This window comes from Hyperolius riggenbachi, chromosome 10 (assembly GCF_040937935.1).
Source record: "Hyperolius riggenbachi isolate aHypRig1 chromosome 10, aHypRig1.pri, whole genome shotgun sequence".
NCBI lineage: Eukaryota > Metazoa > Chordata > Amphibia > Anura > Hyperoliidae > Hyperolius > Hyperolius riggenbachi.
This window is the reverse complement of record NC_090655.1, coordinates 250108067-250124431: the sequence shown is the minus strand read 5'-3', so window position 1 is coordinate 250124431 and position 16365 is coordinate 250108067. Positions and strand designations below refer to the sequence as shown.

The 16365-nt window shown below is 45.5% G+C and overlaps 1 pseudogene; it reads left to right on the top strand.

Annotated features, from left to right (window-relative positions):
• The window catches only part of LOC137537089 (uncharacterized), a 128390-nt pseudogene that overhangs the window by 70699 nt on the left and 41326 nt on the right, over window positions 1–16365 (top strand).

Below are 16365 nucleotides of genomic sequence, written 5' to 3'. Positions count from 1 at the left end.
CTTCCCCCACCCAAGGTGAGTACCCCCAGGGGAATTTTTTACAATACAGATCCTCTTTAAGTAATACCAGTTTCCTGGCTGTCCTGCTGATCCTCTGCCTCTAATACTTTTATCCACAGACCCTGAACAAGCATGCAGCAGATCAGGCGTTCCTGACATTATTGTCAGATCTGACAAGATTAGCTGCATGCTTCTTTCTGGTGTTATTCAGACACTTCTGCTGCCAAATAGATCAGCAGGGCTGCCAGGCAACTGGTATTGTTTAAAAGGAAATTAATATGGGAGCCTCCAAATTCTTCTCACTTCAGTTGTTCTTTACCCTACACTGCCCACTGGGTAAACATGGTGATGATGGTGAGGGAAGGAGGACTGCGTGGCTTTAGAGTGGAGTTGGTGGCACCATCACGGCTTGAATGCACCAGCCTCCTTTTCTCCTACTATTCTTACTACTTCCTCTGCAGGCTCTTCCTCAGCGGCATCCTCCTCTTCCACTGTGCCCCGCAAGCTCCCCTGTTCCATCAAGCATGTATGACATTCTCATGCTCTGCTGCGCCTGCAAGCTAAAAGCCACACCGGACCTTCACTACTGTCTGCTCTGCAGACACAGGCTGATGACTGGCTGACCCCACACATCCTCACTGATGGAAAAGTTGTCTGTGACAACAGTACTATTCTGTTGTCTGCACTTAAAATTGATGTATTGAACCTGATTAGTTTTGCGGACAAGTACTTCGGATTTCAGAATATCCTGAAGCTGGCCAGGAAAGTGGTTGGGCATTTCTGCTAATCCTACAGGGCTCGCTTTGCTGAGCTTCAGCAGCAGTACAAAATGCCTGTGAGACGCTGAATTTGCGACAGCCCCAGAAGATGGAATTGGACATTGCTTATGTTGGATCGGCTGTACCAGCAGCAACCTGCAGACAATGAGTACCCCTGAGCACTGGCTAGTAGGGCGGTCTCTGGGGAGACAGGTTGGGTGCTCATACGTGATGCCTGCTGACTGTTGCGTCCTTTTGAGGAGACCACTAATCTGCTCAGTCACAGTGAAGGCACCATTAGTGACATCATGCCTTTTTTTATGGAGCATGGAGTGCCAAGTGTCCTTGAGCATGCTGTGGATGAGCTGGAGCGTGAAGGGGAGGAGGAGTTAATGCTGTCACAAACTGGAGAGGAAAAAAACACATATATCCAGGCACTTCGCCTCTAGTTAGGACATTAAATAAATTATTAAGGAAACGAAGGTGCTGAAGGGGGCGTGGCCAGAAAACAGCAAAAATCTATTAACCCTTGGCACTCTCGCATGCAAATGTTCAAACAAATGCATTCACAGATTCACTCATCCAGGCACCACTGTTATTCATATAGCTAAGTTAAAAGCCGGGGTCTTAGTTCACAGTAGAATGCATTCTTATGCTTAGTCACCTACACTGCGCAGAAGTACCCAGGTAAACATAGGTGTCCTAACTCTGGCCCTGTAACATGCATAGTGCAGACATGCAAGCATTCATTGCATCAAACCTATCTAGGAATTAGGAGCACACATCCTGACGTCCTCTCAGGATGTGTGCTCGCAAAAGGGAGCTAACGTAATGTATCCATGCGCACCATGCACATACACCAGCAAAAGCTGGTTACTGAACGCTGTTGCTAGGGTTTTAATTCAGTGCACTCCCCCCCTTCCCCTGTATGTGTTTTTGTCACCATACCAGTTTATGCTGGTGTATGTGCATGGTGCGCATGGATACATTACGTTAGCTCCCATGTGCGATTGGTAAGATGCACTGTCTGTCCCAGGAAAGGACGTCAGGATGTGTGCTCCTAATCCCTAGATAGGTTTGATGCAATGAATGTTTGCATGTCTGCACTATGAATGTTACAGGGCCAGAGTTAGGACACCTACATTTACCTGGGTACTTCTGCGCAGTGTAGGTGACTAAGCATAAGAATGCATTCTTCTGTGAACTAAGACCCCATATCCTTCTCAGCTTACGTACCCTTTAAATCATTATTCCCACCTCTCCTTCCAGACACAGTAAAATCTTGTACAATCTGTTCTAGTAAACCTCCAGCAATAGTAAACTCAATCCCCAGGTCCCAGCCATAAGCCTGTATGAATATACAATGAATGAGCAATGCTGATATAGTAAATTTCTGATATAATACTGCACTTTGCCAGGTCCTTAACTATTCTGATACTTGCCCATACCCACAGCTGCACTAATCTTCCCACTGTAGTCTACCCTACAACCTGTGCAATGCCCAACAGGCATACATACATTACATACATCTGCTAGCACAAATAATATTACCCTTTTCTCTGCCTGTTGTAATGTGTCTACTCTGTGCTTCCTCTGCCCTTTAACCCGGATGTTCCTGTTTGTAACATCACCATCTTGTGGAGAGCAGAGGAACTGTAACATCTATTGAAAAGTGCTCCCCTGTCGGTCATACAAGTTTATTCACCTGTTTTATAATCACACTACACCGTCCTTTTGTACATAGCTCCCAAGTCCCAAATGTTCCTTTATGGAAGAGAAGAGACAGACCTTCGTTGGAAACCAAATGCCTCTCTTTTCCTTATTTTTCCTATTTCACAACTTGAGTACCAATCTAATGTATATATGTATCTCTATAAAACTTCAGGCATGAAGTTTTCATGTCACCACCCCTCCCTCTAGATTGTAAGTTTTTGGCAGGCTCCTCTGCCCTTGTGTATCATACTTGATTGTACACCCTACCCAGAATAAGTGAACTTATATTATTAGCAGCACTACCACTCCAATGTATGATCTGGTATTACACTACAACCTGTATTGTGCTGTGTATCTTATTGTTTTTTTATTACCTGTATTGTTGTATCTATTGTCTATTACCTGTATTGTGTGGTCGCTCACCCCTGTTATCATTGCCTGTAATCCTATCTATTGTACAGTGCTGCGTAATATGTTGGTGCTATAAATCCAATAAATAATAATAATGAAAGACCCCCAGTGAGAAGTCACGCAAGGGCAGGGCTCTCTCACCCTTTTGTGTCTTTGAATTTGTTATACAGTTTATTCATCATGTTACTTTTGTCACTATAATTACCAATACTGTATTTTGTATTGATTCTGTATTTTGTTACCAATTTTGCAGATTGATGTATACCATTGTCTGTGTTATGGCTGGATAGTGTACTAGTTACGGGCTCTGCGTTTGACATGGGAGACCAGGGTTCAAATCCTGGCTATGGTCAGTACCTATTTAGTAAGGAGTCCTTGGGCAAGACTCCCTAACATTGCAGGGTGGCCTCTTGAGCTGCAGCTCTTGAGCTCTTTGAGTCCATCAGGAGAAAATCGGTATACAAATGTGACGATTATTATTATGTACCCCGTGTTTGTTTCTTACTTTGTACAGCGCCATGGAATATGTTGGTGCTTTATAAATCAATGATAATAATGGTGTGCTAAGACCTGGCCCTAGTACCAGAAACAGACAAGTTGGGCTCAAGTGGAGACCATATTTAAATAATAAAATACCAGCTGAAGCCAGATATTTGGTGTGTGTGTGTGTTGGGGGGGATTGCTGGGGGAGAATGTTGCTGCAGTGTACATGAACTCTGCAGGAAGGGAAGCAGGCATGTTATGAGCAGTAGTTCAACAGAGGTTGGCTACTCTGTAGTCTGAACTCTGGTGAAACACAGTGAGTAACCTTACTGTTAGAAGTAGATGGGGGGAGGTTAATGTTAGGATTAGGTGGAGAAGGTTAGTTTTAGGAGTAGATGGGGTGGTTAAGGTTAGGAGTAGGTGGTGAAGGTTAGTGTTAGGAGTAGGAGAGGGGGAGGTTAGTGACAGGAGTAGGTAAGGAAGGTTAGTGTTAGGAGTAGGTGAGGGGAGGTTAGTGACAGGAGTATGTAAGGAAGGTTAGTGTTAGGAGTAGGTGAGATGAGGTTAGTGACAGGAGTAGGTAAGGAAGGTTAGTGTTAGGAGTAGGTGAGGGGAGGTTAGTGACAGGAGTAGGTAAGGAAGGTTAGTGTAAGGAGTAGGTGAAGGGAGGTTAGTGACAGGAGTAGGTAAGGAAGGTTAGTGTTAGGAGTAGGAGGGGGGAGGTTAGTGATAGGAGTATGTAAGGAAGGTTAGTATTAGGAGTAGGAGGGGGGAGGTTAGTGACAGAAGTATGTAAGGAAGGTTAGTGTTAGGAGTAGGAGGGGGGAGGTTAGTGACAGGAGTAGGTAAGGAAGGTTAGTGTTAGGAGTAGGTGAGGGGAGGTTAGTGACAGGAGTATGTAAGGAAGGTTAGTGTTAGGAGTAGGTGAGGGGAGGTTAGTGACAGGAGTATGTAAGTAAGGTTAGTGTTAGGAGTAGGAGGGGGGAGGTTAGTGACAGGAGTATGTAAGGAAGGTTAGTGTTAGGAGTAGGAGAGGGGGAGGTTAGTGACAGGAGTATGTAAGGAAGGTTAGTGTTAGGAGTAGGAGGGGGGAGGTTAGTGATAGGAGTAGGTAAGGAAGGTTAGTGTTAGGAGTAGGAGAGGGGGAGGTTAGTGACAGGAGTATGTAAGGAAGGTTAGTGTTAGGAGTAGGAGGGGGGAGGTTAGTGATAGGAGTAGGTAAGGAACGTTAGTGTTAGGAGTAGGAGGGGGGAGGTTAGTGACAGGAGTATGTAAGGAAGGTTAGTGTTAGGAGTAGGTGAGGGGAGGTTAGTGTTACGAATAGATGAGGGGATAGTGTTAGGAGTAGGAGGGGGAGGTTAGTGATAGGAGTAGGTAAGGAAGGTTAGTGTTAGGAGTAGGAGAGGGGGAGGTTAGTGACAGGAGTAGGTAAGAAAGGTTAGTGTTAGGAGTAGGAGAGGGGGAGGTTAGTGACAGGAGTTTGTAAGGAAGGTTAGTGTTAGGAGTAGGTGAGGGGAGGTTAGTGTTACGAATAGATAAGGGGAGGATAGTGTTAGGAGTAGGAGGGGGGAGGTTAGTGATAGGAGTAGGTAAGGAAGGTTAGTGTTAGGCGTAGGAGAGGGGGAGGTTAGTGACAGGAGTATGTAAGGAAGGTTAGTGTTAGGAGTAGGTGAGGGGAGGTTAGTGTTATGAATAGATGAGGGGAGGATAGTGTTAAGAGTAGGAGGGGGGAGGTTAGTGATAGGAGTAGGTAAGGAAGGTTAGTGTTAGGAGTAGGAGAGGGGGAGGTTAGTGACAGGAGTATGTGAGGAAGGTTAGTGTTAGGAGTAGGTGAGGGGAGGTTAGTGTTACGAATAGAGGGGAGGATAGTGTTAGGAGTAGGTAGGTGTGGTTAGTGTTAAGAGTAGGTGGGTGTGGTTAGTTTTAGGAGTAGGTACGGGGTGGTTAGTATTGGCTATAGATAGGGGAGAGTTTATATGAAAGTTAGCGCCTTTTACATTTAAAGGGTTTTGTTGTCAATAATTTGTATCAAATTATTAAAAACACGAAGTACATATCCAGGGCCGGATTTACCATAAGGCACTGTAGGCACGTGCCTACAGGCACTTTGATGGAAAGGCGGCTCACTCCGTCCTGATGAGAGTGTAAATGAGAGGTTACTCACCCTGCACCCTGTTCCACGGGTCCCTTCAGTTAGGCACACCTCTAGCTACTTAATACTGCATTCCTCTAGCTACCTTAGGGTGACCAGATGGGGTCGGCTAAAAAGGAGGACAGAGACCGTTAGAAAGGAGAACAAATATTGTATGACCAAATAACTCCAACTCCACGGTTACCATCAGAGCAGGATCATTCACCAGGCAACCTAGGCAAGTGCCAGGGGTCTAAAGGGTGTCAAGAGGCCCACCTGCTTCCTTCTTTGACCTCTCTCCACTTCAGCTTACCAAAGGCACCACAAAGGGGTGGCAAATCTAACCAACATTAAACACAAAAGTAATAAAGCGCTCACAAAACCACAATACACAAATGCAAAAAGTCTGGCCTAACAGTGCCAACAAAGGGTAGAATAGTACACCAGTAAAATCGAGTGGAGCGCTGGCCTTTTAAAGAGGCACTGAAGCGAAAAAAATGTATGATATTATGATTTGTATGTGTAGTACAGCTAAGAAATAAAACATTAAGATCAGATACATCAGTCTAATTGTTTCCAGTACAGGAAGAGTTAAGAAACTCCAGTTGTTATCTCTATGCAAAAAAGCCATTAAGCTCTACGACTTTCAAAGTCGTGGAGAGGACTGTTATCTGACTTTTATTATCTCAACTGTAAGTAAACAAATGTATTTTTCTCTGCCAGAGGAGAGGTCATTAGTTCACAGACTGCTCTGAAAGAATCCTTTTGAATGCTGAGTGTTGTGTAATCTGCACATATTAGAGAATGATGCAATGTTAGAAAAAACACTATATACCTGAAAATAAAAATATGAGAATATTTTCTTTGCAGCTAATCTTCTAGTAATTATTCATAGTACGCAACCAATTCATTATATCATATATTTTTTTTCGCTTCAGTGTCTCTTTAAACAGATCATTAAATAAAGGTAGATAGGAAAAGCGCTCAAAAGTCCAGTCCCATAGCTCAATATTCTTCAATGTATCTCACAGAGGTCAAAGTACAGTTCATATAATAGGAAGTGGCACCCCAGTACCACTCCCCCAAGGTAGAATGACTCACCAGATAAGATGGCCTAGTTGGGCCCGTCTGCGCTTTAGGGGTATTGGCCACCCCTCAGCCTCTCTCCAGCAAACCTCCTCCTCTGTGTACTTCCAGATCAGTTGAACCTCCAGGAAAAAACAAACAGACGCTTCACATAGCGTAAAAGGGGGAGAATTTCCCACGTTTATTAAATAAAAAAGGGTTTAAAAAAAAGTTAAAGCAGAGTACTAGCGCGGTGTGGGACTGGAGAGTAAGAAACCATAAACTGTTAGACGGCAGAAAGTCACATCCCACCCGTACAAAAGTCCGCAATGTAGGAAACCGGCGCTAGATGCAAAGGCGCTACACCTGCTATTGCCAAAATTCTGGTGAGTCTTTTATGCTATTTTATTTGTCATGCTGTACCTTGTATCTTTTATCCCCTGTTCACTTTTTAATGTCTTACAACACTCTACTGACATAAATCCTATATCCATTACCAGTACCACACATTGCAAATCTACTGTATATATACAAACCCCATCACTAGCACAAGCACCTTAGTCTCTACCGCCTATTGTTCATTTGTACATCTAACTCCTAATACCATTCAATTCAATTCAATTCACTTTATTGTCATTGTGTAACACAACGAAATTACTTTTCATGACAACCCCACGGTGCATATAGGGAACATAGTGATAGTAACAAGGAAGAGAAGAAATTATACAAGTATGCCAGGTATTACAGATATTTAAACAATTTGTACACAGTGTTAATTATTTCAGAGAGGATTCAGAGTTCATCAAGTTTATGGCAGATGGGAAAAAGCTGTCTTTCAGTCTGTTTGTGTGTGTGCGGATTGATCTAAAACGTTTACCTGATGGAAGGAGCTCAAACAAGGCATTTCCAGGGTGAGTGTTGTCTTTGATAATGTTTTTGGCCCTTCTCATGCTGCGAGTATTATAAAAAAAGTTCCAGTGATGGTAGTTCAGTGCCAATAATGGCTTCTGCTGTTTTAACAACTCGCTGCAGGGCTTCACTAGTAGCCTTTGTGCAGCTGTTGTACCAGGCCGTCATGCAATTGGTCAGAACACTTTCTATAGTGCATCTGTAGAAATTAACCAGCAGCTTCTGTCGGAGGTTAGCGCTCCTTAGTTTTCTCAGAAAGTAGAGGCGTTGTTGTGCTTTGCGAGTTAGAGCTAAAGCATTGTCAGCCCAGGACAGGTTCTCTGCGATGGTGACTCCCAAAAATTTGAAGCTGGAAACTCTCTCCACAGCCTCTGCATTGATCATTAGTGGTAGGTGAGTGGTCTTTTTGGTGGTCCTAAAGTCCAGAATAATTTCTTATGTCTTCTTTGTATTTAATAAAAGGTTGTTAATGTCGCACCATGCAGTCAGGTTCCTAACTTCTTCTCTGTATGCAGCTTCCTCCTTGTCTGATATAAGCCTAATGACAGTCGTATCATCTGCAAACTTAACAATTATGCTACATATACTGGGGCCACTATACACCTGGCTACATATACTGGGGCCACTATACACCTGGCTACATATACTGGGGCCACTATACATCTGGCTACATATACTGGGGACACCTATACACCTGGCTACATATACTGGGGCCACTATACACCTGGCTACATATACTGGGGCCACTATACATCTGGCTACATATACTGGGGACACCTATACACCTGGCTACATATACTGGGGCCACTATACACCTGGCTACATATACTGGGGCCACTATACATCTGGCTACATATACTGGGGACACCTATACACCTGGCTACATATACTGGGGCCACTATACACCTGGCTACATATACTGGGGCCACTATACACCTGGCTGCATATACTGGGGCCACTATACACCTGGCTACATATACTGGGGCCACCATACACCTAGCTACATATACTGGGGCCTCTATACACCTGGCTACATATACTGGGGCCACTATACACCTGGCTACATATACTGGGGCCACCATACATCTGGCTACATATACTGGGGCCACTATACACCTGGCTACATATACTGGGGCCACTATACACCTGGCTGCATATACTGGGGCCACTATACACCTCGCTACATATACTGGGGCCACCCGGGCCACCATACACCTGGCTACACTGGGGCCTCTATACACCTGGCTACATATACTGGGGCCACTATACACCTGGCTACATATACTGGGGCCACCATACACCTGGCTACATATACTGGGGCCACCATACATCTGGCTACATATACTGGGGCCACCATACATCTAGCTACATATACTGGGGCCACTATACACCTGGCTACATATACTGGGGCCACCATACACCTGGCTACATATACTGGGGCCACCATACATCTGGCTACATATACTGGGGCCAGTATACACCTGGCTACATATACTGGGGCCACTATACACCTGGCTACATATACTGGGGCCACCATACACCTAGCTACATATACTGGGGCCTCTATACACCTGGCTACATATACTGGGGCCACTATACACCTGGCTACATATACTGGGGCCACCATACATCTGGCTACATATACTGGGGCCACTATACACCTGGCTACATATACTGGGGCCACTATACACCTGGCTGCATATACTGGGGCCACTATACACCTCGCTACATATACTGGGGCCACCCGGGCCACCATACACCTGGCTACACTGGGGCCTCTATACACCTGGCTACATATACTGGGGCCACTATACACCTGGCTACATATACTGGGGCCACCATACACCTGGCTACATATACTGGGGCCACCATACATCTGGCTACATATACTGGGGCCACCATACATCTAGCTACATATACTGGGGCCACTATACACCTGGCTACATATACTGGGGCCACCATACACCTGGCTACATATACTGGGGCCACCATACATCTGGCTACATATACTGGGGCCACCATACATCTGGCTACATATACTGGGGCCACTATACACCTGGCTACATATACTGGGGCCACTATACACCTGGCTACATATACTGGGGCCACTATACATCTGGCTACATATACTGGGGCCACTATACACCTGGCTACATATACTGGGGCCACTATACACCTGGCTACATATACTGGGGCCACTATACACCTGGCTACATATACTGGGGCCACTATACACCTGGCTACATATACTGGGGCCAGTATACACCTGGCTACATATACTGGGGACACCTATACACCTGGCTACATATACTGGGGACATATACACCTGCCTACATATACTGCGGACACCTATACACCTGGCTATACTGGGGATACCTATACACCTGGCTACATATACTGGGGACACCTATACACCTGGCTATACTGGGGATACCTATACACCTGGCTACATATACTGGGGATACCTATACACCTGGCTACATATACTGGGGACACCTATACACCTGGCTACATATACTGGGGACACCTATACACCTGGCTATACTGGGGACACCTGAACACCTGGTTACATTTACTGGGGACACCTGGCTATACTGGGGACACCTATAGACCTGGCTACCTATTCTGGGGACATCTTTACACTTGGCCACCTATTCTGGGGACAACTATACACATGGCTACTTATACTGGGGACACCTATAGACCTAGCTAGCTATACTGGGGGTACCTATTTTGGGAGAACTGCTGTCAGATCTGTATTTTTGGGGAACCGCTGATGCCAGATTACGTGTATTTTGGGGAACCGCTGCCAGATTGTGTATGTTGGGGGACCACTGCTGCCAGATTACATGTATTTTGGGTGTTACGTGTATTTTGGGTGATCCACTACCAGGTTTCACGTATTTTTGGGAACTGCTTCCAGATTATGTGTATGTTGGGGGAACTGCTGCTGCCAGATTGTCTATTTTGGGGGAACCACTGCCATATTATCTGTATTTTGGAGGAACCTCTGCCCGATTCTGTGTATTTTTGGTGAAATGCTGTCAGATTACATCTACTTTTTGGAGATACACTACGACAGAGCTCAAACTTCCCCTGGCAGACCTTTTATACCACTGCTAAGGCCATGTATATTTGGCCCCACCGATGACCACGCCCACACTATGCGTAACCATTTTTCGGCGTGCCGTGCCAAGCGCGGTGCAGAGGTTTTTAGGGTGAGTCCACTCACTTCTTTTTCCAGGACTAGACCCCTGGAGAGGTTGAATATTTGTGTAAAAACTTTCGCTAGTTGACCAGCACAGGCCTGGAGCACACGTCCTTGCACACCATCAGGACCGCCAGCTTTCCTGGTGTTGATATTTGTGAGTGCTTGCTGCACTTCATGTATGGGAAGGATTAAAGGCTGTGAGTCTGTAGTGGGCCCAAAGTTGACTGGAGGCCGTCCCCACAAAGCAATTTTTCACATTGTATGCTTTATGATATGCAATATCTTGATACGCAAGTTGTTACCGCAGAATTCACTATAGCATTATGTACTGTCTCTTGTCCACAGTTTGTCCCCACGTTTATTGCCTGATGAAGCGGGCTTGGCCTGCAAAACGCGTTGCACTTTTTAGGGTACTGTTTAATTAAGGTGATTGCTACTATTCAGACAGTCTATTGTGTCTGCATTATGGAGGTAAGTCCACCGCTTCCTCCAAACAAATTTTAAAAGTTTTATCCACTTTTATCCTGCTGGCGCCTCTGTTCTCCTACTGCTATGTACAGTAAGAGTCTCCATATGGGTGTTGTCGAGAAAGAAGGGGAAAGAAGACAGGAGTAAAGGAGAAAGAGAGGGAAGAAGAAAGAAAAAGAAGGAGAGGGTAACTCATGGCATTGCAATGAAGGTGGCAAAAGATCTGGATACTAAGCTGACACTGTAGTTTGCAGTTCCCATGTTAGTTTAAACCTAACTTAAAGCAGTTCAACATCCGAAGGGATTCTCAGAATGGAGGTTGGGAAAGCATATGATAATAGTTCTCATATAGTGGGGACCATCTTTTTTCAAAGATTTCCCGTTTATCGTCCAGGATTGCTTTCATTTTATCATAAAACATGTAGAGGTTGATTCACTAAGCTGCGCTGCTGTATGCCACTGCTATAATGACAGCAGAGAGTGTTATAATTCCATGCGCTCCCTATGCAGCCGTAGCATGCGCAGTTAAATTATGCTTGGCTCAAATAGAATAGTTTACATTTCAATATTTTTTATTGGAATTTTCAAAAAGGATTTTTTAAAAAACATATACATCAAAGACATATTATTACACTTGACATATGAATACTTTATACATAATAACTTGTTGTAAGTAACCTTAATCTTAAGTACAAACTTTATAACTTATTTGTAGAGATGTACCTTAAACATATTTATACATCCTTAGAGTAGATATACAGTAATTCTACATATATCTGAGGTAATATAGTTTATTTAAAAGGCTGTCAAACTCTGTTCTAGATAATCCCTGAGAATTTTAAATAGAATAGTTTAAAGAGCTCTTCGTTATACTTAACGAGCACTCCACTGATGAACCTGCCCGCAGCTTGGCGGGTCCAGTAGCTTCGAAGTACGATATTCCAGCACTTTGATTGCCCCTGTAGGTTGCCTGTCACTTAACAGTCAGACTACTGGGCCAATCAAAAAATCAAAGTGCAGGAAACAGGAATATCGTACTTTGAAGCTACTGAACCCGCCGGGCTCCAGCCGAGTTCAGAAGAGCGCTTGTTAAGTATAATGAAGTGCTCTTTAAACTATTTGAGCCAAGCGTAATTTAACTGTGCACGCAATGGTTGCATAGCATGTACGGTGCATTATAACACTCTCTGCTGTCATTAAGCTGCACTGCTGTAGCAGCACGGCTTAGTGATTCAACCTCTTAATGTTCTTATTTATGTTTGACCATTTCAAAGCTCAGAGATTGAGTACCCCAGACACAGGCCATGACTTGTTTAGTTGCTGTGAAGATATGTTAGGTTAATTGATATTGTGTTTTAGTGAGTTGTGGGGGGTTTCAGGTTGAGGAGGGCAATTTCTGGGGACTTAGGAACCTGGGAACCCGATACTGTGTAAATTATCTGGCAAACTCTATGCTAGAGTTTCCTTGCTTTAGGGCAGTCCCACCAAATATGCAGGGTAGTTCCCTTACATCCACAGCCTCAAAAGCATTAGTAAGATGTTATAATTAATTTCTACCACGTTCAAACACAAGGAGCTCTTGGGGATACATGTCCAATCTTTTTGGAGGTCTTCCAGGTCCAGTTCTAAATGTATGTCCTCTTCCCAGCAGCGAACTGTCTGGTTTAGTGGTTGCTGTAGGAGAAATTAAGCTATTGTCAATCATACCGGGAGGGGGGGGGGGGGGGGGTATGGCCCACCATGTAAAGGACTGGGGGTTGTCTAGCGCTGCTTTGAAAGCAGCATGACCTAGGATGGAAGTTAGAGGCGGTGAGCAAACATCAGATTCCCTGACTTTGACAGTGTCCCAGAGGCATGCAGTTTGTGATAGAATTGGGTTTACTAGCAGTTTACACCACTTGGGATCCATCCTTAGTAGATTATGTAATGTTTTGGGTGCACAGATGTTTCTTTCAATATCACACTAAATGTGGGGGGGGGGGGGGCTTTGGGAAGGGAGGGATTTTCTTGCCATGTTGCTAACTGTGCAATTTGAGCTGCTTGATAGTATTTAGTAATGTTTGGGACACTGAGACCTCCCTTGTGTTTAGGTTTGTAAAGGGTAAGAGCTTTGACCCTGTGTTCAGTACTACCCCAAATAAAGGAGACTATTAGTGTTTGTAGGCAACGGAGTGTTTGTTGTGGGATTAGGACAGGCGGTGTTCTAAAGACAAATAATAGCTTCGGCAGAACTACCATCTTCACAGTCACGATTCTACCTAGCCATGAAATAGCTTATTTTTTCCAAGATTCAAGCAAAGTTTTAATGTTACGGATTAAAGTGGCCATTGTATAGGGAGTGGTAGATAGGAGTGAGATAGATAACAATATATAGAGAAGCTTGTGTTGCATCTATAGAAAGTTGAATTTATGCTTTAGGGTTTCTAACAGCAAGGGAGGCAAAATCATTTTCAATGCTTTTGATTTGGAGCTATTGATTTGTAAGCCTGTCATGTCTTCAGATCGGGTGAGTAGGATCAAGACGTTTGGCAGGAAAATAATATTAGTGACAATTAAAATGATATTGTCTGCATATAGACCCAGTTTGTGGTGTTTGCACCCCACATCCTAAACCAGAAATGTCAGGATGTTGTCTGATCATATGAGCCAGTGGTTCCACGCCAGTGTGAATAATACGGGATACAGGGGGCACTGGAAATAGGCATAGGAGTGGAACACAATCCATTATATTGAACGAAGGCTTGAGGGTTGTGATATAATGCTTTCAACCAAGTTTGAAACTTTGAACCAAAGCCCCAGTTCTGTAAAAAATGAAACAAGTAGACCAGAAGATGGAATTAAAATCTTTATGTAGTTGGAGAGAGAGAAGCAAAGTTGGGGTGTTAGTCCGGTTGGCCTCCTCAATTAGATGCGTCAGCCTACTGGAATCATCACCAGCTTGCCACCCTGTGATAAAGCCTTATGTAGGGAGAGAGAGAGAAGCAACATTGTGGTGTTAGTCCGGTTGGCCTCCTCAATTAGATGGGTCCTACATCAGCTTCTGTGAGGAATCATGCATCCCGACAAAGAGCTTCAAAGTCTTCCCCAACAGCAAGCCATGGTTCAATGGTAAGCTGAACCAGCTCAGGAAAACAAAGGCAGCAGCTCACAAATCAGGCACCCCAGAGGACTTTCGCGAGGCCAGGAACACCCTAAACCGCGAAATCAAGGTGGCGAAGCGGAACTATTCAGACAAGCTGCGTCTCAGCCTCCAGTCCAACAATCCACGGGAAGTCTGGAGAGGCCTAAGGGCAGCCACGAACCTGAAACCTCCCCCTCAGCACGCTCCACCCAGCACAGAACTTGCCGAGAAACTCAACGCGTTCTATTGCCGGTTTGAGAGAGACCCCCTCACACTTGAGGCACAAGCAAGCACACCAGAGACGTCACCCGGCACAGGTCCGGTAACTGTCCGAGAAGCGGATGTCCTGAAACAACTCCGGTGGCTTAACCCCAGGAAGGCCTCAGGCCCGGACGGCGTGTCATCTATCTGCCTGCGAACCTGCGCAACCCAACTTGCTCCTGTCCTCACCCCTCTCTTTAACAAATCACTGGCCGAGGGCAAAGTTCCATCCTGCCTTAAAAAATCCACAATCATTCCGGTTCCCAAGAAGCCAGGAAACTGCGATCTCAACAACTATAGGCCAGTAGCACTCACCTCCACCATCATGAAGATCTTGGAAAGGCTGGTCCTCCACCACCTGAAGCACTCCACGGACTCCCTCCTAGACCCACTTCAATTTGCCTACAGGCCAAACAGGTCTATCGAGGACGCCATCAACATCACTCTGGCGCACATCACAGAACACCTTGACAACCCGAACACCTATGCCCGGATCCTTTTCCTTGACTTCAGCTCAGCCTTTAATACAATATGCCCAAACATCCTATACGACAACCTTGTTAATCTTGGCCTTGACCCCCTGCTGTGCTCCTGGATCAAGGACTTCCTCACAGATAGGACACAAAGAGTGAGGCTCGGCAACTGCTCGTCACAGGATAGAACCACAAACACAGGAGCCCCGCAGGGGTGTGTACTGTCACCTATCCTGTTTTCCCTCTACACGAACAGGTGCACCTCTTCCGCAGACTCTGTCAAGGTCATAAAATTTGCGGACGACACCACTATACTGGGGCTCATAGGCAGCAACGGCGAACAAGCGTACAGGGAGGAGATCGCACGCATCTGCAGGTGGTGCAAAGACAATCAACTGGTACTCAACGCCACAAAAACAGTCGAGCTGATAGTGGACTTCAGAATGCGCCCTCACCCGCTCCACCCGGTCTCCATTGAAGACATCGAAGTCTCCAGGGAGTCGAGCGTCCGTTTCCTGGGAGCCACCATCACAAAAGACCTTAGGTGGGCTGAAAACACCTCCAAGGCCCAGAAGAAGGCCCAGCAGAGGCTGTTCTTTCTGAGGCAGCTGAGGAAATTCGGGATGCCGCGGGAACTGATGATCACCTTTTACACCGCTACCGTGGAGTCTATCCTCTGCTCCTCTATTGTTGTCTGGTACGCAGGCGCCACTGCGAGCGACAGACTTAAGCTCCAGAGAGTAATCAATGCCGCTGAGAGGATCATCGGGTCCCCCCTTCCATCTCTGGATCTCCTTCATACCTCCAGACTGTGGTCTAGGGCAGAGGTTCTCAACACGTGGTTCGCGTACCCCAGGGGGTACGCGAGACCACAGTCAGGGGTACGCAGCACAGCTGAGCTGGCTACTCATATCCACTTGTGTGGTCTGCCAGCCGCACTCTGCACGGAAACCACGCTGATGTAACGTTAGATTGTGTTGCCTCAGTGCTGCCCTCTGTGGCAGACATGCGCACAAATCACTTCCTCATTCCGTGAGCCAGCACAATCAAACAGAGCAGCTCAGTCAGACAGACTGTGCTTCTGCGGAGCTGCCCTCAGCACAGAGTAAGCTCAGGTCTGCAGTATGAACAAAGTTCTGTTAATCACACAGTCTCCAGCGTGTTGCTGCACAAGGAATTTCTTTCTGTGTCGTAGCTGGGCTACTGCAGCCATCCCGGCTATAAACTTTCTCACTGGAATGAAAGGAGCGAGCAGCCTGTGAGGGGGAGGCAGAGAGGCATGTCACAGCCCACAGATCTGTCTCTACAATAAGAGATAAGAGGGAAGGATTCATGCTGAGGTGAACTCCATGTGAAGGAAA